At 36.2% G+C, this 26,358-nt stretch overlaps 1 protein-coding gene and 1 long non-coding RNA gene across 3 annotated transcripts in view; both read left to right on the top strand.

The window, feature by feature from the left end:
• Nucleotides 1–26,358, top strand: part of LOC145678411 (zwei Ig domain protein zig-8-like) — a 998,947-nt gene that overhangs the window by 717,913 nt on the left and 254,676 nt on the right. The gene's annotated exons all lie outside the window — the stretch shown is intronic.
• On the top strand, nucleotides 12,394–17,393 carry LOC145678412 (uncharacterized). Its single transcript, XR_014130383.1, has 2 exons — nucleotides 12,394–15,144; nucleotides 15,970–17,393. It is a non-coding gene; the product is annotated as an uncharacterized LOC145678412 (long non-coding RNA).

The raw sequence follows: 26,358 nt of genomic DNA, 5'->3' as shown, positions 1-26,358 counted from the left end.
GAATCACGTTCTTTTTCTTAAACACTGAGACTCATAATGCCCACACATTTCACATTTATAACATTGTATTTGGTCTATTTTTGATTTTCCACGGTTTTCTACCGAATTTAGGCGGCTGCAGATATGAAAAAAACCTACCTAACCCTCAGAAAATTCCTCCAAAAGGTTTCTCAACGGTTTTTTTGTAGTATCAAATGTGCTGAATAACATATTGAAAGTTTACCAAAATTTGACCACGGGAACGGCCCAATTTTCAAGATGGCGTCGAAAATGGTTGTTAACTCTTTTACAATTTTAGGCTTTCATTTAAGTAGCTACTGAATCATCACTATTTATCCTAGGATTATGGTTCGTACATCATTCTCTTCAGAATAAAACAAGCTTTCAAGTGCTGCCATCCAAATGTGTGCATGGCCTACGTGGAAAGGGAAATTGAGAATAATTTGAGAAATTTCCCTCTTAAAAATTTCTTTCTAAAGTTTTGCGCCGTCTGAAGCGGCTCCAGATAAGAATACATGGCCCAAACCTTTCTAGAGAAGTACTATGAGATATAGACTATGTACGTGCCAAATTACATTGTGAAATCTTTAGTAGTTACGACAGAATAAAATATTTACCAATATCCTACTCTGTGGATATATCTAACCAAATATATAAGTAGACAATAAATAGGACAGAACATAAAAGTTTGTAACACAGTACTATTAATCTGGGTATTATCATTCGTGACTTATTGTTTTTAGAATGAAGCAAGCTTTCCTATTGGTATCATTCCCATGCGTCCATGATGCACGTGGAAAGGGAAATTGTGGATAATTCGGAAAAATTCCCCCTAAAATTCCCTTTTCTAAAGTTTTACGCCCTTTGAAGCGCCCCTGGATAAGATTACACTGCTACAGCAACACAAAAGACATTAAAAGTAAACAACAAAAAAGACAAACCACCAAAGAGAAGTGCTAGGATCTCTTAAGGTCCTTCTAACAGCCAAATAAATTGTCTCTTCTGCGGTATTACAGTCACACCATTAAGTGCTGGTATTAGTTATGTGAAAACAGAAGTAATTGTGAACAGTATTATTGAGTGTTGTAATAGTCGTTCAGATGAACGGGTGAGTATCGTGAAAGGAAGAATAGAATATTATGGATATTACCTGCACGCCGCTGGCTGTGTTTACCATCACTCTTGTAGCAGTAATTTTCGTTCTAAGCTTTGCATACTGCTACAGTTCCATAAATATTAAGAGGCGAAACGCAGTAGATCTGGCCGACCCAAAAACAAAGATTAAGAGCAAGCATTCTTCAAAGTTCGATCTTATTTAGAAAATAATGACGATGAACCCTTTCTTTCATACCTGATTTCCTGTAAAGATTGTTAAATGGTATTTTGTAGGTAAAATGTAAAGTATGATGACCGGGAAACCAGTACAGAGGGCTTTACGTGGACATCTCTTGTTAGACAGATGTCTCAACTTTCTAATTGTCTCAGATCTAGAAAAAACAGCTCACAATTTGTCACTAGTGAATGAAGCAGAAACGCTATATTGATCAATGATATTGAAACAGATTACAATCGAAAGTGACATAAAGTCGGATACGCTGATCGAAATAAAGAAAATTATGGTCACAAGAAAGACAGAATTTGGCCACAGGTCAGAAACAGGTTTACTTTGGGCAAACTATCAGAAAATGTTGCAGGTTGCCCGATCACTCGTCAAAGCAGATCGCACAGGGTCCTGGATGATGCACCTGCAAGCGGTGTTAGACTGTCTGCCAATATTTGCTGCTGCTGGACACTATAACTACCTAAAATCTGCATATATCTATGTGCAAGAAATGAGTCAACTGCAGAGCCGCATCCTGATGTATATACCACATTTGCCAAGGGATTCCATGTGATTCGCCGCAGTAACCAGTTCTGGGTAGGCCTTAGTCCAGATCTAGTAATCGAGCAGACATTAATGAGATCCTTAAAGAGCAGTGGCAGGTTGATCTACGGAAGTAGCATAACTGAAGAAATGCGTACTTTGTGGACAATGTCCACACCTATCTCATCTCAATATCACGATGCCATGCAGGAATTCAATGGTCTTACATATACAACCAGTCATCAGCATCGAGAAACAACATTGTCAAGGATGAAAAGAGATCACTGAGACTTGGAGAAGATTAAAGAAACACTTGTAACCTTTATGCCATTCTCACCAGACTCTTTGAGAAATATTGTTACGGGTGTAATTGCCAAAGAGGATGTCAATGTGCATAATTCACAGATGATCAGGAAAAATATTGTACAAAATATAATTGGAAAACCAATTTTAATGTATCATTTAAAACAAAAGACCAAGCAAATACCCTTGCCAACGAGTCCAGCATTAAAATTGACAAAGACAGAACCATTGATCCTGCTCTTCTCTATCAACGATTTTTGGTTGTCAAAAACTTGAGAACTTTCTTTAGAACGTGTATTGAGCTATGAGCTCGGTCCATTTGCAGTAGCCATGTTTGACGCCAAATAAATTTCGTAAAAGTGACAAAGCTCAACTGGCTCATACGATTGAGGTGTATATTACTAAACAAGCTATTATGGATTCGGTTTCAGCAACTGAACATTATGTGTTAGATGGTAGTTCACTTTTTCATCGGTTGCCTTGGATAAAGAGCAAGAGTTATGGTGGCATTGCACGTTCATACGTAGAATTTACAATAAAACATAATGGTAAAGCAAATGTTATTTTTGACTTTTACGAAGCTGGTCCTTCCATCAAGGATAATACACATCATCGAGGAGGCAAAATCACCCATTTCACTATCAGCTTCAATGAAGCAACAGAGTTTCTAGGGGGGAAAAGATGATTTTCCTGCTACAACTAGCAACAAACAGGAACTTTTCACATGGTGGCAGAACTGCGGAAAAGTGGCTGCAGTGTTATCAATGCATCAGGAGATGCAGACGTAGACATCGTCAAAGCATCTGTCAAGTCATCAGAGCAACATTCAACAACATTGATTGGGGAGGATACAGATTTACTCATCCTCCTTCTTTATTGTGCTCAGTTTGATAATAAAGGCCTATATTTTCGTTCGGACAAATCTACACTTCATAAGATATATGACATCAATGAAATGAAACGTGTTCTGGGTGATAATGTATATTCGCAACTGTTGTTCATTATGCTTAAACAGGATGTGATTCAACTTCGCACATATTTGGTGTAGGCAAGAAGTCAGTATTCCAAAGATTCATAAGCAGTGAAAAAAAAATCAGAACTGTGGAAATGTGTTCCTGCTGCCACATCAAACAAAATCTGTTGTAGCATCGTTAGGGGTAAAGGTAATGGCTATCTTGTTTATACGCAGAAGTACTGACCTCTTTGCGCTACCAACTCTTCAGTAAAAGAAAAACTGTTTCTTCCATGTCACTCATCACCAGAGTGCCTTCCTCCTACTGAGTCCTCTTACAAAATACCACAGCTTTAAAGTTTATTATCAAATCAAGGTTTAGATAAGAAATGACAGTGATATGAATGCAGTTGGTTGGAGGTGGAAACTATGGCACAATCAGTATATACCTGTTATGACAGATACATCTGTTGCACCAGAAAGTCTTCTTCATATGCTTCACTGTAATTGTTCAACTGCCTGCCTAACAAAACGGTGCAGTTGCAAGAGGTATGGACTACCATGCACATCTGTTTGCAGACCTTGCCAAACAGAAAACTGTGAAAATAATTTCAATGAATCTGTTTGGGATGAAGCATGTAACAAGGACTATTCGTAAATACGTTAATGTTTAATAAAACGTATATTAATTTTATGTAAACTAAGGACAAAGAAACTATTCTTTACCATTTAGATGTAACAAATGTATTTTAAGACTATAAAAAATACACTTCAAAAACATTAGAATGAAAACTGAGGAAACAAATTATTTTGAATGAAATAGTATGGGAAGAAGAAAATCTTACAATGATTGTTTGTAAACATGTTAAAGAAAAATTCTGTTAATTTTTGCTAAAATAAGAATAAAGAAAGTACTGTTTAGAATTTCGGTGTAGCAGATGTGTGTTAAGTCCATAAAATTATGAGTAGACACTAGAATAACTTTTTTACGATGAAAACTGTAGGATGTGCTATTTATTGCCTACTTATAGGTTCGGTTAGGTATATTCACAGAGTAGGATATTGATAAATGCTTTGTTTTCTCGTAACTATTGAAGACTTCAGAATTTAATTTCTCACACATATAGTCTATTCATCATAGTAATTTTCTAGAAACATTAAGGTAGTGTACTTTTAACTGGGGCCGCTACAGAAGACGCAAAACTTCTGAAAAGGGAATTTTAGGGGAAGTTTTTTTCGAATTATCCACAATTTCCCTTTTCACGTGTATCATGGACGCATGGAGATGATACCATAGGAAAGCTTGCTTCATTCTAAAAATTATGAGTTACGAATGATAATATCCGGATTAATAGTACTGTGTTGTAACCTTTTATGTTCTGTCCTATTTATTGTCTACTTATATATTTGGATAGATACATTCAAAGAGTAGGATATTGGTAAATTTTTTATTCTGTCGTAACTACTAAAGATTTCACAATGTAATTTGGCACATACATAGTCTATATCTCATAGTACTTCTCTAGGAAGGTTTGGGTCGTGTATTCTTACGCGGGGCCGCTTCAGAGGGCGCAAAACTTTAGAAAAGGGATTTTTAAGAGGGAAATTTCTCAAATTATTTTCAATTTCCCTTTCCACGTAGGTCATGTACACATTTGGATGGCACCGCCCGAAAGCTTCTTTTATTCCGAAGAGGCACGAACCATAATCCTAGGATAAATAGTGATGACCCAATAGCTACTTGAATGAAAGTCTAAGATTGTAAAACAGTTAACAACCATTTTGAACGCCATCTTGAAAATTGGGTCTTTCCGGTGGTCAAATTTTGGTAAACATTTAATATGTTATTCAGCACATTTGATACTACAGAAAATCGTTGAGAAACCTTTAGTAGGAATTTTTTGAGGGTTAAACCGTATTTTCAGCCGCCTAATTTGCATTCGATGCCGGTTTCACTTTCCGCGTGATTTTAGTTCGGTTTTGAGTTCTGGCTGAAAAAGTCCGTATTTGCATCATTACTTTGTAAACGCTTTTCTATGGTACAAAGTTTTCCCACTAAACACTATGTGGTCCGTTTAGTTTTGCCCATGGCCTCCCACACATTTATAAATTCTTGAAATTCCGATCCCACTGTTCATAGCAACTATCTGTGTAACAACTCAAATGGAATGTCATGCGAACCTCGCGCGCGCAACTCGGTATTCATATGTGCAAACAGCTTTCCAACTTTTGCTGTGTAGGCAGCAATTGAAGCTTGAGATTCCCATTTTACGTTGAAAACTTCTGACATCAGAAGGTTTAATGTTTGAACACTTGATTGTGCGTAAACACTGACTAGCTTGTCTCAGATGTCTTTTGCTTTAGTGTAAGTTAAAACATAGTTCGCCTCTTGTGATGTTAACGAACTCGCAGTTTACGAAACTGCTTTTGCATTTTGCCGTCACCATTTTCCGTGCCTGTGTTTTCCAATTGCACCACTATCACTTCTCAATTCATACCATCTACATATTTCGTTAAATTGTATTGGGTAAACAGCATTCTGAGTTCCCACTTCCATTTATTTCATGCTTCGGCTCTACTGAGTTTATTAATCTTCACCTGAAATCGGCCATGTTGCTACCTTTACACACACGAGAGGCAATGCCCGGCACAGATTCACTAGAAGAATTCAAAGCTTCTCTTCATGTTGAATCTTCTTATCTGATGCTCTGGAGCAAAAGATGAATACTTTTGCTTCCTCCTTTTCCTTGGTGGGAAGGAAATGGATCTGAGAATTCCGGAAATTTTACGTTCTTTTACGGGGAAGGAAACAGAAATCACCAGTTAGTAACAGGGTTTTTCGTTCATAAACGTATATTACCAGCAATTAAACGGGTTGAATTTGTCACTAACAGACTTTCTTTTATTACTCTTAAGGGACGGTGGTGTGATATTATTGTTTTAAATGTACATGCCCCAACTGAAGATAGGGATGACGATATAAAAGACAGTTTTTACGAAGAAGTGGAACGGATATTTGACCAACTCCCGCGATACCATATGAAAATTCTATTAGGGGATTTCAATGCAAAGGTAGAACGAGAGGATATTTTCAAACCGATTATAGGGAACGAAAGTCTGCATAAGGAAAGTAATGACAACGGTGTTAGACTCGTGAACTTTGCAACGTCCAAAAACCTAATCGTGAAGAGTACAAAATTCCCACATCACGACATTCATAAATACACTTGGACATCACCAGACGGGAAAACACATAATCAACTTGATCACGTTTTAGTACATAGAAGGCAATCTAGCATATTTGATGTCCGGTCGTTTAGAGGGGCTGATTGTGACACCGACCACTACCTTGTAGCAGCGATAATACGAGAGAGATTATCGTTGAATAAAGGTAATATTCATTGTCCGAAAACGGAGAGATTCAATTTAAAGAAATTAGAAGAGAGCCAGGTAAGAGAGAAATACCAGATTGAAGTTTCAAATAGATTCTCGGCTTTAGAAGATTCGGAGTGCACTAGTGTTGAGGATACCTGGATTGAAATTAGAGATAGCATTAAAATTTCAGCAAAAGAAAAATTAGGACACGCGGAAATACGTAGGAACAAACCATGGTTCGACCAGGAATGCATTAAACTAGCAGAGAAGAGAAAACAGGCAAAATTACGCTGGCTACAAAATCCGAATGAAATAACTACACAAAAGTTCGCAGATATCAGGCGGGATACTTCCAAAACTTTTAGAACAAAGAAACGCGATTTTCTGAAAGCTAAAATTAAGGAACTTGAAGATAATAGTAAAAATAAAAACATCCGGGACATGTATAAGGGAATCAACGAATTTAAGAAAGGCTATCAACCTCGTGCTTATATATTAAAGAAATCTGACGGTACAGTTCTCACTGACACGGATAGCATCTTAAATAGATGGAAAGATTTCTTTGACGATTTGCTTAACACGCAACCGAAAACTAGTGTGCGTGGAGAACAGGAGATACACACCGCAGAACCGTATATTCTAGAACCCAACCGAATAGAAGTAGAAACTGCTATAAAGAAATTAAAGAAACACAAATCTCCGGGTGTAGATGAAATTCCGGCTGAGTTAATTTTAGCTGGAGGCGAAAAATTGTGGAACAAGATACACAAACTCATTCTCCTTATCTGGAACAAGGAAGAATTGCCACAAGAGTGGAAAGAATCAATCATTGTTCCAATTCACAAGAAAGGCGACAAAACTGACTGTAATAATTATCGAGGCATTTCTCTTCTGTCAACATCCTATAAAATCCTTTCAAATATTCTATTAGCAACATTGACCCCATACGAAGATGAAATTATTGGAGATTATCAATGCGGATTTAGACGGAATCGATCAACTATCGACCAAATATTTACCATTCGCCAAATACTCGAAAAAAAATGGGAATACAATACCCCGGTACATCAACTATTTATTGATTTTAGAAGGGCGAACGACTCGGTTAGGAGAGAGACATTATACAACGTTCTTACAGAACCTGGAATACCGAGAAAGCTAATTAGATTAATTAAGATATGTTTAAATGAATCCCAAAGTAAAGTCCGGGTAGGAAAATTTTTGTCCACGAGCTTTCACGTCGAAAATGACCTGAAACAAGGAGATACGTTGTCGCCATTATTATTTAACTTCGTTCTGGAATACGCTATAAGGAAAATCAAAGATAGCAACCAGGGTCTAGAGTTGAACGGTATTCACCAGGTTATGGCATATGCTGATGACGTAAATTTAGTAGGTGATGATAGGAGAACAATAGAAAGAAATGCAGAGATCTTATTAAACGCTTGCAGGGACATGGGTTTAGGAGTAAATGCAGAGAAAACTAAATACACGGAAGTGCGTCGGGACCGGAATACAGCAAATTATGGATACGTTAAAATATTAAATAATACTTTTGATAAAGTGGATAGTTTTAAATACCTAGGATCAATATTAACAGAGGAAAATCATATTCACGGAGAAATTAAATGTCGACTAAAAGTAGGGAATTCGTGTTACTATTCGGTTCAAAATCTCTTGTCGTCGCGAATTCTGTCGAGAAATTTGAAGCTTAAAATATACAAAACGGTAATCGTGCCTGTTGTTTTATATGGCTGCGAAACATGGTCACTTACTTTGAGGGAAGAACATAGACTGAAAGTATTTGTGAACAAGATCCTGAGACGAATATTCGGACCCAAGAGGAACGGGAATGGGGAATGGCGGAAACTTCATAACGAGGAACTACATAATTTATATGGTTTACCCAACATTGTTAGGGTCGTGAAGTCTAGGAGGCTTAGGTGAGCGGGTCATGTAGCTAAAATGGAACAAAGTAGAAACGCTTTCAAAGTCTTGACAGGAATACCAATCGGAAAACGACCATTAGGAAGACGTAGGCGCAGATGGGAGGACAATATTAAGATGGATCTCGCAGAGATTGGAATACAAAGTAGAAACTGGATGCAGTTAGCTAAGGATAGAAGTCAGTGGAGAGCTTTTGTGAACGCGGCATTGAACCTCCGGGTTCCATAGGTCGTAGAGTTAGTTAGAGTTAGTTTTAGAGATTAAATTTCACAGTGAAAGAGCGTAGTAAATGAAGTTTAATGTACTTAACATAATACACACACGAGAGAAATGCTACGAAAAACTTGTACAATAATCCTCTATACAGGGTGACCCAAAAGTAGGTATGCAATCCCATATTGGTCGGCTCATGGCATTTTAAGTTACTTCTATTTATTTACTATTTATTTATATCAATGCATACAGATATTGACTTAGTTTCCTTATTATTTGTTTCTAATATATTTTCACTTATATGTTAAAATCGGAACAGACCTTAGCAAATAAATTTATCATTTAATTAAAGTAAAATTACGTACTTGTACAACGCAGGGCTGTATACCTACTTTTGGGCCACTCTGTAGAACACAATAAAGCATTAACAGCAACCCAAATCTTGGCTCCTTCTGAACACCGCCATTTGTCCTCTGCACTACTCTCTTTTTGAACAAGACAATCGCATTCCGAAGTAACTTACATTTACATTTACATTTACGTTTACTTACGTTTGGAAACAGAAGTCATATACCTACACCAATATCAATTTATTCTTTTCACTTCAACACTTTGAGTTGAGTTGATTTTGAGTTTAACGTTCCTTTCAGCAGCGAGGCTATATGAGACGGGACGTATTGATTAACGTGGAATCCGAACCACATGAGCTCCCGCTGGGAATCGAACCCTGATCTTCTACGTCAAAGCTACTTACGCTAACTGCTTAGCCACGAAAGAGCTCTACGTCAACGTTTTGTTATACATAAGTAGCGCAATATAACATTTTGATAAAACAGAAATTGTTGAACTTTTTATATTTCAGTATATTTAAGCTTCCGCTTATCGTAAATCACGAAAATCATTAAATGAAAGGTAAATGAAAGAAACCAAGGAATTTATTTTAAATGACAAACTAATGCAAAATTAAACAATGAAATATCCTAAAATGACGTAAAATTTTATAAAGTAGCAATTTTAAGAAATTGTCTAAAATAAAGCAATTTAAAAAAAAAAAAAAGCCCCAAAAAATTACACTTCTTCAACATGAAGATGGTGTTGACATTTTCTGTACTAGTTAGCAACGTCTACGTTGCACAGGTTAAAAGATGACAAGTCATCAAAATCCCTGGTTCTAGCGAACGTTAGAAAAATTTTCTTCTGACCTAGATGTCAGTTCTCAAAGCCAAGCGTCATAATTGGAGTGTGGAGTGTGGATTTTTCTTATTTGCATATTTTATTCCGGTTCTCCAATTAATATCCAACGGTGCTCTAAAGTTCGTTCAGGGGTCATTCCGTGTCAAATCACCCAATTTTGAAACATGACCGTCCTTCAATGTCTCAGATTCTCTTCAAATTTTTTTTCGTACATAAATACCAATTAAACTATGCTAATTTAATTTTTCCGATTTTTTGATGAGATATGAGCCGGGGAGAAGTTTTTAAAAAATGTGAATTTGGCGCCAATTTTCTCTTTCCGGCACTCAGCATCATGGAACTAAAATTAACATAACTTCCTCATTTTTCAAGTTATTGGGTTTATCCAGGTATCAAATGAAAGCTTAATTCTTGGTCTTTCAGCAGATTCTAAGAAACTTTGCAAAAGGTCAAACTGTCAAACATTCACACTGTCAAACATTAATGGGCATAGAGAGGAAATTTTAGGGTTTCCTACAAATTGTACCGTTGCTCAAAAGTTACAACTATGAAACTTGTGAATCATTTTCTGTACACTCATCTTAACACGCACATGGTATGGTTAAAAAATAAAAAAAAAGGTTGTTTTCTGTGTTTTTGTAAATATTCTCTTTTTTGTATTTTACATGTACGGAAATATACAGTTTTAAGTTTTGTTATAAATTGTGTCATTACTCGTAAGTTACAACTATGAAACTTTTGAAACTTTTTAAATAGAATCATCTTAGCACATACATGATATGGTTAAAATATAAAAAGGGTGCTGTTGATATTTTTTAAATTATTATTTTTGTACGTCAGAGTACATTTCATGAATCACTCTTGGCCTTCTATATTCTACTGGACAGAAAATGAAGGCTTTTGTTGGGCATCTTTTGAAAATGTCATCTGGTTAGTTCCTGTTCCATCTCTTACTAGCCAATCAGCCCAGACTTACGCAATTGAAAGCAAAATTACAAAAGACATCATATCATCAGTGAAAACAATTAGCTGTAAAATATAGGACACAACATTCTGTATGTAAATCTATGTAATTCTGAGAAGTATTACCGATACGTATGTTTATTGTTTTCATCTATATCTATTAGTCTATTATTTATTTTTGAATACACGGTTTTAGTGTTGTTAACAGATTATGCCTTTCTTCTGAAGTAGAGATGACCAATTTCGGAATTCGGAAAAATTCTGGAATTCAAAAAAAGTCCGATGTCGGAAAAATTCCAGATATTTTATGAATTCAGGTAGTTTTTCGAAATCCGGGAAGGGAAATTTCCGATTCCGGAAAATTTTACCACCTCTACTCTGAAGTGACAATTGTCTCACTTTAAAACCTTTCTCAAATAATCAACTTAGTAAATATTAGGTGTGCTTAAAAATAAAATTTGGGTAATGTGTAGTTTTGGTATTGCCATAATTTCTTTGTACTTTAACTATGCCTTTCTTTTTTCCCAATTGTATCATTGCTTACAACTATCAAATTTTGTAACTTTTTATACGATTAGCTTGCATTTTCTTGGTATGATTAAATAACCAAAAGGGAGGTATTTTTTGTAATAATTTTGTGGTTTTATGTATTGAAAATATGGGCCTAGCAATGTAAGGGGTTGAGTGATTATTACAAAATCTATCAACGAAAATAAGAAATAATAGACTAATGTATGCGAATCGGTAATACTTCTCACAATTACATAGATTTACATACAGAATGTTGTGTCCTATACTTTACAGCTCATTGTTTTCACTGATGATATGATGTCTTTTGTAATTTTGCTTTCAATTGCGTAAGTCCGGATTGATTGGCTTGTAAGAGATGGAACAGGAACTTCCCAGATGATATTTTCAGAAGGTACCTAACAAAAGTCTTCATTTTCTGTCCAGTACAATATAGAAGTCCGGAGCGATTCATGAGTTGCACTCTGACGTACAAAAATAATAATCTAAAAAATATCAAAAGCACCCTTTTTATATTTTAACCATATCATATATGTGCTAAGATGATTCTATAAAAAGGTTAGAAGAGTTTCATAGTTGTAACTTACGAGTAATGACACAATTTACAACAAAACTTAAAACTGTATTTTTCCGTACATGTAGAATACAAAAAAAAGAAATAATAATTACAAAAAATATATAAAAAAACACCCTTTTTATTTTTTTAACCATACAATGTACGTGTAAAGATGAATGCACAAATTTAGTTTGAAAAGTTTCATAGTTGTAACTTTTGAGCAATGGCACAATTTTTTTTTTTTAACTAAAATTTGCTTTGTATGTCTTAATGTTTGACAGTGTAACCTTTTAAAGTTTCAAAAGCTTTCAGCAGATCAAAGTTTCTTAGGATCTGCTGAAAGAGAAAAGATTAAGCTTTCATTTGACACCTGGATGAGCCAAATAACTTGAAAAATAAGGAAGTTATGGTAATTTTAGTTCCATGATGCTGAGTGCCGGAAAGTGAAATTGGCGTCAAATTTACATTTTTCAAAAATTTCTCTCCGGCTCATTTCTCATCCAAAAAATCGGAAAAAGTTAATTTAGCATAATTTCATTGGTATTTATGTATGAATATATTTTGAAGAGAATCCGAGACATTAAAGCACATTGCTCTGGGTGAGTTGATATGGAATGACCCTCAAGTCATTACCAACCGAAGTAAAGGAGTTTTATGGTGCATATAGATGCATATTTAAGGTGTTAGAGCATATTTACCGCGTAAGCGTATATAAATGCACATTACGTAGGAAATAGTTAAGTTAAGGGCTATTTAAAGATATTTGTTTTCTTGGCTAATTTTCGTTCTCTCGGAGTGTTTCTGAGAGTAACATTTTCAAACATACGTGTTCGCTATTTTACTTTTCCTACCCCCACTCTCTCGCGTTTCAATGACACAGAGAACACGTGCATCCACTCCCCAGCCTTCATATATAAAGCAAGGGACATTTTTGATCTTAAACAGTCCGTACTCCGCTGAGTTAGTGATGTTTGCATTGTATGAATATGCCTAAGGATAAATAATCGAAGATTGTTGTACTGAAGCAGTGGATTATAGGAACCCTACCTTACAAACGGAGGGGAGAGCAATTTTCTGTAATGAAGTAAGTATATAATATTCTTTTATATTCAATTTCTAGTTGGAATGAACTCCTGTTCACCTCTCAGTGCCGTCGCTCAAAAGATAATAAGAATCGTTTGGAGATGTCTTCAATTGATTAAAGTATTACTCAGAGTTTAACTACCAAATGTCCATAATTTCAATACATTAGTTAAGATATTTTAATCTCAACTTCATCTCTTTGTTTTTAGTGAATCGCAACAGTGTTAATCTAGTTTATAAATACTATAAATCTAGTTTATAAAAACTATAATATAAATGCAGAAAGAGGACGTTAATTGACGAACAGTGAGGTAAGTTCATTGACGAACATTGAAAAACAACTTAATTTGTAGTTGTTTTTTTTTTTTTTTTTTTGCCAGACCAGGGGGGAAAGGGATTTTTGGTGTTTAGTTATTTTTTCAATTTTTATCATGATTGATTGAGTCCATTCTGACCAACCAATCAGCGTTCAGAACCAGTTGCCAGGATTTTATGCAACTCACTCTTGTACAGGGTTTTCATAAAGTATGGACGGATTTAATTCGCTTATAATTTACATAAAAATGCTCATATTGAAATCAAATAAAGTGCAAACGGTAGCGGAAGGATTAAATTTTTACTTGTAATCTGCACCAGCTCAGTTCATTCACCGCCACACCTCCAACTGAGCGCCATTTACGTCCACACATTCGCGTAGGCGGCGCTGGAATCCACTCACAGCGTTCCGCCGTGTTTGATCCGAAATGCCAGCCACAGACGCCCTGATTTTGTCCTTTAAGTTCTCCAAACCACTTGGCTTCTTTGCATAAACTTCCGTTTTCACATGACCCCAAGGCCAGAAGTCGTAGGGGGTAAGGTCGGGTGATCTTGACGGCCAAGCGGTGATTTTAGCTCTGCGTACCACAGAACACATTGCGCTTTCTCTTTCACCGATGCCATCTTTGATACGATAAAAAAAGTCTTCTCAGAGGAGTTTTTCATTTATTTATTTCTTTAAAAGACACACACACCAATACAGCTTACAACTTACTTTTAACAGTCAACATTGAAACAACAATGAAGACAACAATGGATGGAATTTGGTAAGAAACTGACCCTTGCCCTCCCTCTCCCTCTCTCAACGTGTTCAGAGTTGCCGCTTATCTAACAGTGCTGCCAACTAAAAATTTAATCCTTCCGCTACCGTTTGCACTTTATTTGATTTCATTATGAGCATTTTAATGAAAATTATAAGCAAATTAAATCCGTCCAGACTTTATGAAAACCCTGTATTATGCTTGTCTGATGAAGACAATATATTTAGTTAGTTGTCAAAACCGTTATACATTTATTATTTTCATTTTAACTTTGACTTATTAAGAGATTTTTAATTTCATTTCAAAGATAAATTTTGTATTATTTCAGATACCATGCGACAAAAAATATCAAGTAGTTCAGCATACGAAGACAGCCATCCACTTAAGAAATTCTAGCAAGACCTGCAAACAGCAAACAATTGAAACTGTACTTGATAATCAAAAAATGAGTAAAGATAGTTTCGCTGGTGACCTTTGCAAAGCGCTCGTCTCAGCTAACATTCCTTTAATAAAGCTGAGCAACCCTGAATTTCGTAGTTTCCTCGCAAAGTATTGCGCCAGAAAAGTTCCAGACGAGTCAACACTACGAAAGAATTATATAGGTCCATTGTATTCTGAGCGGAAGTTCTTTTTGCAGTGCATACGATCTTGAATCGATTATTCCCTCTGTATTATTCATTTCCTATTTTCATTTAACTTAGATTCTTTTGTAGAGCTAATGGTATAATGGCAGTCAACGTTTTATTTAACAAACGAAACAAACTATCTTCGTTTTAATTTCGGACATGCAAACATACGTTTCGGAGTAGAAACAAACAGATGTGAAGCTGTATAGAATAATAAAACTGCTCATGGAAATATATATCTTTAAATATTTTGCAGGTTTTACAAAACAACAGGCATGATATCGCAGATTTTCCGGTATGGCTGTCTATAGACGAAATCACAGATTCGTCTGGTCGATATATCGCTACTGTGGTCGTTGGAAAGTTCATTCAAAGTTAACCAGGAACACCACACTTGATTCTGATGAAAGCTTTGAAACAAACAAATCATTCAACTGCAGCAAGAGCAGTTCGTGATGTATTACGTAAGTACAATTTTCGATGGTACTCTCATTTCTAGTCTCTCTCTTTGATAAAATTACCTCACTTTTTCGATTTCAAAAATAATTTTTAAAAATGTAATTCCTGATTTGCGGGCCTTTAATTTTCAATACAATTAACAAATTTTCTTAATAAAAACTTTAAAAAAACTTTTACGCTTTTCTTTTTCTTTTTTTTCTTTTTCTTTTCTTTCTTTTTCTTTTTTTTTTTTTTTTTTTTTGACAAAAGTAACACATTTTCAGAATTTAAGTTATTTGGCCAGATTTCGTGGAACTTATTCTGCTTCTTTTACCAATATTACTTCTTGATTCGTGTATGTCTTATTTTCAGAAATTTTGTGACCGACTGCAGATAGAGAAAACAAGTTTCTAATCTTCCTCACAGATCTAGCACCTTATATGTTTAAAGCAGGAAAAGCATTATAAGTATTCTATCCAAAGTTGACCCATGTAACGTGTGTTGTACATGGTCTTCATAGAGTTGTGGAAGAAATTCGTGCACAGTTCCCAGTTGTAAAAAAATTTATCTCTGCTGTGAAAAAAAAAAAATATTGCTGAAAGCACCTTATAGAGTACGGATTTTAAAAGCAATGTTTTCCGACACATCCCTGCTCCTTGAACCGATATTAACAAGGTGGGGCATATGGATTCAGGCGTCACTATATTATAGTAGGCATCTCTAGGAAATTGAACAGGCAAGTAGTTTTTCCAATCACTTTTTTCCAATAACGATTCTAACTGAATTATATATCCTTTTGTAACAATGATAGAATACTGTCGGTGTTAATACATATGTATTTTATATTTCAGGTGCTGCTCGCACTAGATCCAAAAGAAGCAAAGTGCATTTCAGAAGCGCTAGATACATATCAGAAAGAAACTGTACGAAGCCAATTGGCTTTTATAAATCAACATTTTGCATCCCTCCCTTCGATTGTGACGAAACTGGAGACTGAAAGACTGTCTTTGTATACAGCACTCACCATTTGAGAAAATTTTGGGTTAATAAAGAAATTGTGTCCGTTCCAACATCAGTGGGCAAAATTGTTGCAGAAAAAGTAGACAAAATGGCTTCCAAGAACCCAGGTTTGAATTTTATGGGCGAAGTGAAATCTGTGCTACAAGATAAATGAAGAGAACTATTATGAGATCTCATGCCAGAGGAGATAGTTGCATATAAATATTGTCCAGTGACAAATTGTAGTATGGAGCGTACCTTTTCATCATACAACGACATGCTATCGTGTAAACGAAAAAAATTCACACTAACAAATTTAGAGAGATATGTTGTTGTGACCTACAGGTTACTTAAATTCAAAACTGGTTAACGGTTTTCATAAGATTCTGTTTAACAACTAGAGATTGTGAGTTCGATTCAAGATTTTGCAACATAACTTGACATGGAAGCTATTGTTACTTCATCCTTATCTTCAATTGTGTAGTAGTTTGAAAAATATAGATATTTCAAGTAATTCTTTTGTGCATATATATTTCCTTTAGTGCATATTTGACTTGTTTTTAGTATATAATTGTATGTATATGTTCCACATTTTAGTGCATATTGATCCGCACCCTAGTCATAATAATACAAGTCTAATCTGATACTTTGGCCCACATATTTTGGCCGTAAATTAGCAAGGTTCCGGACTCGCTATGGCAATTTGACACTTTCGAACTCTGGTTACAACCTTGATATTCCAACAAAACCACCAAGAACATTTCGTTATTGCACACGGAACATAATGGCATTCTACTCCTATTAAAAACTCATATATATGCCTACTCATGGTACACATGTAATGTAGCACACGTAAGGACTACAAAAAAAAAAAAAAATGAAAATGAAATCTTTGAGTTTTACGTCCCATGGTTATGCCGGGTAGGCTAAAGGAGACGGTGATGATGAGTAATGAATGAAATGGTGGAATGAAGAAAGTGGGAGGAAACGGGAGAACCCCGAGAAAACCCACGCACACGGTGTTTGTCCACCGCAAAGTTCACTTGGCGGGGGCTGGGATCGAACCCTGGACCCCAAGCACCAGAGGTGAACGCTCTACCACTGAGCCACCGCGGCCCACGTAAGGACTACAGTCGTATTGCAGGACTGAAGAGACAAGCAGACGACTATTTATGTCAGGCAGTAAATAGCAAATTGAGAAGTATATTCAATGATACTAGGGAAGAGAAGGAAACTTAAGTGTACATACACAACAAGCAAAACAATTACCTTCTTTTTCTTTTGTTCCTTTGATGTTCAATGAACATCGAAATACAAGCACTATTTTCATGTTATAGCCAGTAGAGCAATTTTTGGTTTAAAATTATGAATATAAAGCTTTCCAAGAAACGTGACAAGACAAAAATTTTTAAATGATTCTTCTCGTCTCGAGGGCTACACTAAATGAAAGAAGTTACGAAATGGCAACTTTCTGCAGCATCCGAAGGTAACTAGCAGCAATTCGTTCAAATAATTGATACAATCCATGACACCTCCAGTCCAAATACTATCCCAAACATTGACACAGGAACTTTAATTCTTCTGTCACAACTTCATGTGGATTGATTTCACTCCAATAAACACAATTGTGTCTGTTTACGCTACCGTTCATCTTGAATGAGGCCTCATCTGTCTACAAAATTCGTTTCCAGAAGTCTCTGTAAACTAGTTACTAATGAAATCAACTTACAGAAATCAACACGCCGATCCTGATGACATTCGTGCAACACATGAAGAAGCTTTGGCTAGTAAAGTCTCGTGTTCAAATCCTTTAACGTGTTCCTTAAAGATATACGTGTCATTGCCAGGTCATGTGGCGCCTTCTAGTAGACTTCTTCAGAATAGATACACAACTCTGAGCAACAAATGCAGTGCTTCCTTTATTTCGTATACTTTGTGGTTGTCCGTTTCGTAGTAGATCATACATAGAACTTGTAGTCCCGAATCGTTGGTTCCGGCTTCTTATGGCTGAACGTGGTAATTGTTGTTCACATGGATATAATCTCAAAGTCTGTTGTCACTATATTTGTGTCATTGTCGGGTTTTCACTAAGGTTGTAGCATGAAAACACTTCTTCTCTTATTAATTTGCAATTCATCTTAATACCAGGCTACTCGGCACACCTTCACCCAATAAACAATTGTTAACAAAACACGTATGAAAGCATGGTTACTAGTCCCATAAGGAACACAGCAGTTCCAATTATAGTACAAAAAAAAAGAAAGAAAAAGAAAAGAAAGAAAGAAAAAAGAAAAAAGAGCTTATTTGTTTATTTTCTTTGCTACTGGTTTTGGGGAAAGCGACTTTGTGACCATCTTTGTACATTTGTTTTATCTAGAATACAAAAAATCATAGATAATATTTTTCACCGCTTTTAAAGAGGTATGTTGGTAGCAATGAAAAATAAGCGCTAATATTTGTATTGTTACTAATATTCCGTAATAGTAATAACGATCATGTACCTTTATCTACAAGCTTCCGGTTTGTCTGCAAATTTCCTGCTTGGTAAATAGAGGGGTTGGACAAAAAAATCTAAAATATTTGCGAAACTGTGAAAATCATACCTTGTATGGTGTGGGGCCTCCTTTTGCGTCCAAAACAGCTTGGATCCGACGTGGAATGGACGTATACAGCCCCTGAATCGTGGTGTGTGGAGTTTTGTGTTATTGTTCCTCCAAAACATGGTATCTGCAGAAAACCACGATATCACTGCCCATACTGTAACAGAACCACCCCATGCTTTACATTTGGGAGCAGACAATCTATATCATAGGCCTGTGACGGTGTTCTCCATACGTAAACACGACCGGTTGTTGGAAACAAGGTGAAGATCGATTCATCGGATCACTTACGTGTTTCCACTGCTCATGAGTTCACGCCTTGTGGTCCTTGTACCTCTGGATACGTCTCTTCGCATTTAGTGTTGAGACCAGGGATTTGGCGGTAGCGGCCCTGCCATGAATTTTCATTTTATGAAGTTCCCGTCGCACTGTCTTCGATGAAACCAGGTTCTGTAGGCCGGAATTGAGTTCAGACGTAATTTTTATTGGGGTGGTCTTCTTTTTAGCTGCTACAATCCGTTTAAATGCCCTCCGGTCCCTATCTGACAGGATTGTCTTTCGACCACTGTTGTGCTTTGCAGACGTGTATGCCCATGAATTGTGTATGCCAGTGATTTATTTGTGGATCTTGTAGAAGGGGGGAATGTTTATGCAAGATTGTGTTCCGTAGGGTCTATAACAGAACAACTTTACAGTCGGGTTGGGACAATGTTATTTTTAAACCTATCTACTTTAAAATTATGGTACTAGTTTGATAGGCGGTCCCCAAATTCTTCATTTTTTACCTTTTTAAAAACAATTTTTTTTATAAATACGAGTAGGTACATTATATAAGATTTGGTTAGGTAAATTAGTTTACATGTGTTACCTTGTTACTTTTCGTCCTACTGCTGAAGACAAGTGTGCAGCATCCAGTAAAAGCTCTATAGTTACATTGCAATCTGCACAACTTGTCGTAACAAGTGTCACGCTCCTACGTAAAACAGTTTTGTTATGACAAATAATTCTTTAGTCCGTTCTAATTTGGTCTTTGGAAACCAAATTCCTCGCCCGAACAATAAATATGATAAAAGGTAAGAGTTTACTTTGGGCAGAGCAGTGATAGGTGCACATACACTTGAACCTGATTTTATTAAATAGAAGGGGAAAGACGGTATTAAATATCATTCGACATATCATAAATGAATTTTTGCACTTGCTCCTTCTACTTAATAAAATTAGATTCAGGGGTGTGTGACCCTAGCATTGTTCTGCTGAAAGTAAACTTCTGGTCAACAAAACATACTGGTATTAAAACGAATCCAGAATTGAACAAAGACTGTAATCTGGTCTCCGAAGAATCATGAGCATGTATTAAACAATTACCAATATGATGCTACCTAGGAAAAAAATACCTTTTCTTTCACTTTTATTCTCCAAATTGAAACAGCCATTGTAGCCTACAATATTTACAGTTTTTACAACAAAATAAGGAGAAAGGATTGACTGCCGATTTCACCTTGAGCTAAGCTGAAGCATGACTTACGGCGTGTTATCTAACACTGTCTTTAGAAATTAACAATATTTTCACAACGTACCTCACTTTAGAATAGTGAACCAATAGGAGGTTGGTTTACATCGGATACTGTCTTTTTCAGTTGTTTTGTCGGTAGCAATATGATGTCCATTTTTTATCCAGCTGAAGGCATACTTTTCTGCATTGAAAGATGTAATGTCTGGCCCATTAACGTTTATGGAAAGAAGAGATTGAGGGTTTTTACAGATAAATGGTTTCTAGTATGCTCTAAGTTTAAGTTGGAAAAGCCTCTCTTACACTCTGCAGAAGAAACTGAAAGCAATTCTATGAACAATTCTTCAGAAAGCAATTTTATAAACAAGACCAACATAGCTCGCGACAATAAACATACTGAAAAAAATAAAGAATCGCTACTAAAACATGAAGTTGAATCATTGCACTTAAAAAGAGTTTATAGCTTAAAAAACGGGGAAAATATCTTCCCAAGCTGGGAAGGCTGAATTAAACCTAGAGACAGGGAATCAAAATTTAGAAGGGGGGAAATTCCCAGGCTTCCCTGGCTACAAATAAATCCCTGGTGTATGCCCTCGTGACATTGGACACAGTGCCTTTCGATACTCCCACAATGTTTGCCACTGAAGCTCCAACCAGACGGGCACCAACGATCATGCTTCTTTGGAAGTCTGTCAGGTCGCCCATTTTACCGTACCACTTTCACACCACGACACTCACAGGTGAAGTGGTTACTGCTGACGGAAGAGGAAGGTCCACGTGACACATTGAAAACAAAAAAAAAACGATCGGCAACCGCAACACGTGTTGTACAGTGGAGGGCCAAACTTATGTGTCCTGTATGAAGTGTTTTTAGATTTTTTCTGTCGATCCTCTGTATGTTGTACCTCTTGGCGTGAATGAGTAGGCAATGCAGCTTGCGACATCTATTAATCTAGCCATGAACTATTAAGAGTTTGTGTGATTGAGAGAGGAGGATGTCTTACTTTTATAAGAATTAGCTGATATCTTCGTTCTCCGTAAGGAGAGAATAGGTTTATGAAAACTATTTGAAGCCCCTCTTCTCCTTGAGATATGCATTTCAATGAAAGTTAATAATACAAACTTCTTAGATAATCTATTATTGACAAAATTTTAAACTCTTATCCACATAAAATACTTCCTTTAATGAAAGTAACAGGGAGTTCTAGCTTAAGATGGGTACCATGTTTCAACATTTAATTCAAACGGATCACCCCTTTTCCCTGATGCGATCATAAACAGTAGATAACGTCGAATTCATTGTGGCGAAAAATATAGAAAATGATCCTCTCCCATTAATTAAAACCGGAAATTCCGAAAACACAGAAACACCCCGTATGCTTATTCCAAATGAAAAGTTAACAAGTTTCATTTTCCTAGCTTAAAGGGCTCGAGGGATACTCTATTTTCCTAATAAATGTTGACATCCGTAAATCTCCCTTAAAATACACTCGAATAAAAGAACGTAACAAAAACCCAGATGGAGATAGGTGCTATGTTCCAGAATTCATTTCAAATCGTTCAGCTGTTTTCCTGTGATGGGATCACAAACTTCAGACAACGTCTTTTTCAACGTACCGAAATATATATAATAGAATTACGGACCCTCGCACTAAACTTTCTCGCTCCAATTTCTTAAAATAATCATGTTGAGCTCCCTCGTGGCTAAGCGGTTAGCGTACGCGCCTTTGGCGTGGGAGACCCGGGTTCGATTCCCGGCGGGAGCTCATGTGGTTCGGATTCCACGTTAATCAGTAGGTCCACGTCTCATATAGCCTCGCTGCTGAACGGGACGCTAAACTAAAATCAACTCAACAAAATAATCATGTTATGGCACAGTTATAACTGAAATATTTATTAGTGAAATAAACTACTCCTTGTGAATATTTTCATAAGAAATAATTTACGCAACATTATAGGTTATTAATGGAATATTTACTTTAGAAATGCGAACATAATTGACTGGGACGTTTTTGAGAAAATCGCCAGTAAAAACTAACTCTCAAAAGTAAACTATCCCTTGTGGAATTTTAAAGGAGAAATGAATAATGCTACATTATCAAGTTAATAATGAAATATTTATTTACGAAGTATGAATAAAACTGCCCAAGTTGTTTTCGAGAAAAATCGTCCGAAAAAGACTCACTTCTAAGAGTAAATTACCCCTTTGAATGTTTCAAAAGAAATGAGTTATTTAATACGAGATTATTAACGAAATATTTATATACGAAATATGAAGAAAATCATTTGAGTCATTTTTTAGAAAATATTCCAAGAAAAATTACCCCCAAGAATACAGTACCACTTGTCCATGTTTTCAGGATAAATGAATTATTCCACATTGGCAGCTTACCAATGTGTGAAATTAGCAATCAACATTACTTTTTAAATATTTGGTCTAGGAATTAATTCGTGCGGTTTTACAAAAGATGGCGTAACTAGCTTATTGTCCCATAGTTTCGTTGATCCAAACATGCGTTGAAAACTACTGTCATTGAGCATCTTGTTTAGTATATGTCAGTTGCTTGAAGCGGAAACAACAACATTTTTTCTTCAACTGAAAATGGCGCATTTTGTGCCTGATAAAGTGTTTTTGCGGGGAGTTATTCTTCATTGCTTTAACATGAAGAAAAGTGCTACCGCAAGTCATCATATTTTAGTGGAAGTGTTTGGTGACCATGCTGTAGCTGAGCGAACGTGTCAGAAGTGGTTTGCACGGTTTAAAGGTGGTGATTTCAGCTTGGAAGACCAAAAGCAATTTGGACAGCCAAAAGAATTTGAAGATGAAAAATTGAGAGCATTGCTTGATCAGGATTCGTGTCAAACGCAGGACGAACTTGCAGAAGCATTTGGAGTTGAGCAAACAACAGTTCCCAAACGTCTGAAAGCCATAGGAATGATTCAAAAGATGTCTTATTGGGTTTCACATGAATTGAAAAGAAAGACGTTGAAAGAAGAAAAACCGTTTGCGAATTGCTGCTTCAAAGACAGAAAAGGAAGGGATTTTTGCATCGAATTGTAACTGGTGATGAGAAGTGGATTCATTACGAGAATCCTAAACGAAAAAAGGCCTGGGTGAAGCAAGGTGAACCAGGTCCTTCACAACCGAAACGAGATATGCATTGTGCAAAGGTTATGCTGTATATATGGTGGGATTTGAAACGTGTGGTGTACTATGAACTTCTGAAACTTGATGAAACTATTAATGGACACCGCTATCGACAACAATTAATGCGTTTGAAGCAAGCTCTGGCCTGAAAACGACCAGAATGGAATAACAGGCATAATAAACTTATTTATCAAGATGATAACGCTCGACCACATGTCGCAAAACCGGTCAAAACCTATTTGGAAAATGTCGGATGGAAAGTGTTACTCCACCCGCGATATTCACCAGACACTGCTCCGTCTGACTACTACTTGATCGATTGCATGAATAACGATTTGATTTGACAGCGGTTCACTTCTTCAGAAAATATCGAAAAATGGATCTTTGATTAGATTGCGTCAAAAGATGAGGAATTCTTTCGACACGGAATCCGTAAATTGCCTGAAAGATGGGAGAAAGTAGTGGCTAGCGATGGACAATATTTTTGTTAACGTATTCATTTACTTTGTTTTTGAAATAAAGCTTCAATTTTTATTAAAAACCGCACGAATTAATTCCTAGACCAAATATATATATACCTTTTTTGAAACGCGTAATTGTTTCTTCAAGCTAATCAATGACAAACGAAAAATGAATGATTGTTTTGGGTTTTAAATTTAATTTTTAAAATGGAGGGATCAATGTGAAGTCTACTACATACCACGTTAATTTCCTGAATATGTCTTTATGTTTCCCAAGACAAACGCTCTTTATTCCAAAACAATCCATAACAAACAATAATGCTAGAAAATGCCATATAAAAAATGCTAGAAAATTATCAATAAAAATATCGAATGCATAGTTTCGTGGTCGCTTAGGTAAATAGTTCTACTTTCAATTCCGCTAAACTCCAATAAAGTTCCCATTAACACCCAGGATGCTTACTTAGGGACATAAAAATATCGAAATCAACCTATATTAGTGTCGAATCGTAAGTTTTCAGCGTCGTTAACAGTGCCGCATTTCCCATTGGGCCAACTAGGCCCGTGCCAAGAGCGCAAAATTTAAAATAATAAATAATATTTTTTTTTGTTCGTGTGAAAAAGTTAAAAAAATCAAGAGCAAATTAATTATTTCATGAACAATCCTTTTTTACTATTCTAATATGTGTAATGATAGCGTAAGAAATCTACAAATAACACTAGTTAACAAATTTAAACTTTTTGTTTGTTACATGAGAAAAATCACCTGATCTTAAAGGAACTTTTTGCGCTGAATTCGAATATGCACTCGGTTTCTCTCCATCACGTACAGTTTTCCCTATCAGAGGGATTTTCGGGAAATTCCCTCAAAAATTTCCCTTTTTCAGATATTTTATTCCCCTAGCTCCTGTCCCCTTACACATAGTAACATAGAAATTATACCTAAGTATACCATGATTTATATTTAATAAACCCTAAAAGTTTCGTAAAAATCGCTTTGTTCTTTCTAGAGAAATAAATATATTTGTATGTATACTGTGTGCACTGTTTATTGCACCTGATAGTAATGCTTTCAGATCTCCTGAGTTGGGGTAAAAACTATTTGCTTTATTACTACAAACACAGACATAAAAATGAATATTTACAATAGTCAACAACACACTTGTATTGCTCTCTGTAAATTAGAAACGTGTATAAAAATAGAATGTACTTCCAACGTATATTTTTTTAAACGTACGGTATATGTATATCTTAATACATATAAATACAATTCTCCAAGTTTTTTCGTTTTGTTCATGAAATGGTTATCAATATTTGTTATCAAATGTAACAGAATGCAAAAGAAAGAAAGAATGGAATACAGATTCATTGTTGACAGCAATGAACTAATGCAGTCTGAATTTTCCACTACGGTATCTTTTCCCCCCTCCCCCGCGCATTTCTTTCTTTCTTGTGTTCTTGACACCTGGTGAGGGAGTTTTGTACATTTTTATATTGACGTGTGGTTTAACACTACTTCACTTTCAAAGTTGTCTTTGCTGCTAAGAGTGCTTTCATGTTTGATCTTAACGGCATTATACCCATCTAAGACTAGAAGTTTAGTTTGTGATCAGTACAATGGCGTCAAGAGGACGGCGTTCGTGTGTTAACTCACCGAATAGTTTTTGTTATGTGTGTGGCCAGTTTGTAGTTAAAGGACAGTGTAGATCCATTACGCCATCGGTGAAACTAGCATATTATATATATTTCGGATGTCGTGTGGGAGATCAGGACAAAACTTGGGCACCCAACATAATTTGTGCGTCGTGCTACGTCACTTTACTTGCATGGGCCAAAGGGAAACGGAGGTTCATGAAATTTGCTGTACCAATGGTGTGGAGAGAACCCACCAACCATCTGGATGATTGTTATTTTTGTCTCACAGTAGTTAAGGGACATTCTAAAAAAAGCAAATACACAATAAGTTATCCCAACGTTAAATCCGCAATTAGACCTATTCCGCACGGGATGAACTTCCACTTCCCGAGCCCCCTACCAACTGGGAAGAGATATGGCCAAAAGACTCTGATGATGATCATGACCTTGATGAACCATCGACATCAACATGTACATCCAAGGATCCAACGTTCATCCCTGACTGTGTTCGCGAGCCACATTTCATCCGGCAATCTGAACTTAATGACCTAGTCCGTGATTTGCACCTGACAAAACAAGAGGCGGAACTTCTGGGATCAAGGCTCCAGCAGTGGAACTTATTGGATGCAGAAACGAACATATCAGTGTACAGGAAAAGGCATGTTCAATTTTCAAGCTATTTCTCAATGCAAGATAATGTGTGCGTATGTACGGATATAAATGGGTTGATGGCGGAGCTAGGAATTCCTTACGTTCCAGAAGAACGGAGGTTATTTATCGACGCGTCAAAGGTCAGCCTTAAAGCTGTCCTTTTACATAATGGAAATAAAAAACCTTCTATACCACTTGCGCACTCAGTGAAGATTAAGGAATCCTATGACACCATG

Source organism: Thermobia domestica, chromosome 2 (assembly GCF_964235325.1).
Source record: "Thermobia domestica chromosome 2, izTheDome1.hap1.1, whole genome shotgun sequence".
Lineage (NCBI taxonomy): Eukaryota > Metazoa > Arthropoda > Insecta > Zygentoma > Lepismatidae > Thermobia > Thermobia domestica.
Note: the sequence above shows the minus strand (reverse complement) of the source record. Positions and strands in the feature narration are given on the sequence as shown.